A 2,199-nucleotide genomic window follows, 5' to 3' on the forward strand; every position below is an offset into this window, starting at 1 on the left:
GATGATGTATTATAATATTTAAACTTAAGGAGAAAATATGTAATTGGCTTATGTAAGTGAACCAATTAAATCTGACCTCATGATTTGGCAGTAAAATGTTATATCATAGCTCTAAATTATTATTTAGATAATATGTTCTTCAGGAAACATGCATATTATTCATTAGGAGTTTCAGTTTATTTCAGAAAGTGAAGGCAGATTATGTCAAGAGTAAACAGAGCAATTGCTCTTCCTTAGTAAAGACTGAGCAAACCTCAACTTTTTTGGATTTCTAGAAAGACAACCACAATCCAGTAGAGGTTAGTCTTGCTCTGAACAAAGCTTTTTAGATTTTTTCTGTATAATTTACAGCGTAATTCTATTTTCATAAATTCTGAAAATGTTGCATACAAGGCACAAATTATTTGATAAATAAGGGCAAAATAATAAACTTGGTCCATTAAAAAATATCACAGTAGACAAAACTAGCTGTTAGATCTGTCATTGATAATTTTTTTTTCTTGAATCAAGAATTATCCTCTTATTCTATAACATAATTTACTTATACATTGGGAACATTTTAACAAATCACCAATTGTATGAGAGAATTTCTAGAAAAAAAATTAAAGTCATGCTAATGTTTTAGTCATTGAGTTGACTTAAATATGTAAAAGTTTAAAATTTAGAATTAAAAGAAAATTTTTGACTTAATTTTAATAATTAGTTCTGAAAATGAAAGAGCCCATCTCTCCTTCGTAAGATGTGCAGACTTGTTTTAGATCAGTGCTTCTCAAACCACAGTGAGTAAGTTACGTAGAGAGCGGCTGGTTCAGAAGATCTGGAGTGCAGCTGAGATCCTGCATTTCTCACCAGCTCAATGTCAAGGCTGCTGGTCCACCAGCTACATTTTGAATATCTTGGTTTTAGAGGAACAGAAAGAAGAATCAGTCCTGTTATCAAACCAGAAAAATGTGTTCTGCAAACCATCTGACAGATCAGTTTAATCACATGTAAATTGGTCATGAAATGCTCTGATCAAGAAGGCCATCATTTAATACTCAACTACTTGCAACTGCAAAAATGCATGAAATTTTAACTCCATTACATTTGCTGAAGTATTTTTTCTTTTGTGCCCTTAATCACTCAACGGCCCTGGCATTCTTCCACAATGGGTTAAAACTGGTCTAGGCTGTAGACCTCAGACATCAAATACAATTCATATTTTGGATTTGTGTGTGGAAGGACACTTGGAATGAGTGGTTTCCAAATTTTTGAATATATTTAAGTGCAGTCATTTTCATTAATTACTCTTAGCAAATAATTAAGGCTCTGTTTGGAGCTACATGCCAGCTCCTGTCTTTCGGAGGCTGGATTTGTGTTTGATACCATTTTGCAGGTATTCAGGCTTGTTAAATGGTTTTTCATAAACACTCATGAAACACGAAAGGAAGGAATTTAGGCAGAGCTAAGACTGTAACTATGGGCTTCTGTGGTGGCTCAGCAGCAAAGAATCCCTCTGCCCATTTAGGAGACTCTGGTTCAATCCCAGGGTTGGGAAGATCCCCTGGAGAAGGAAATGGCAACTCACTCTAGTATTCTTGCCTGGGAAATCCCATGGACAGAGGAGCCTGGTGGTCTATAGTCCATGGGGTCTCAGAGTCGGACATGACTTACGGACTAAACAGAATCCTGTAACTAATAACAGATGAGATATAATTATATAGAGGGTTTTTTTTTTAATATTTAACTCAGGACATTTTATAGAAAGACCTTCTATTTCTGGAAAGCTGATTTTTTTCCCCCATCCCTTGAGTAAAATCATCTTAAACAAGTAAAGGTTACAGGAAGTAAATATTTATCTCACTGTCTGCAAACAGCATTTTAACAAGGAAGGTGCAGACTCTTCTGGCCCATAGTGTTGGCTCCAGATAGATGGTGCCTGGTCCACAGGCATGGATGCTGGGTGCACCCCGTAGGACTCCTGCTGCTGCTCAGAACTAAGGCCTACAGACAGCTCTCAGTGAGGATGGACAGCCAGATGAAAATTAGCTTGTGTGTGTGTGTGTGTGTGTGTGTGTGAAAACTGGCAGTTTTCTCTCTCTTCCCTGTGTATGTCAGCGAACTAATCAGTAAATATATTTCTGTCAAAGTTCATTTGTCATATTTCATGTTTTTCAAAGATCAAGTCTGAGGTCAGCAATGAACACCACAAATCTTAAC

Source organism: Bos mutus, chromosome 9, assembly GCF_027580195.1.
Source record: "Bos mutus isolate GX-2022 chromosome 9, NWIPB_WYAK_1.1, whole genome shotgun sequence".
Classification (NCBI taxonomy): domain Eukaryota; kingdom Metazoa; phylum Chordata; class Mammalia; order Artiodactyla; family Bovidae; genus Bos; species Bos mutus.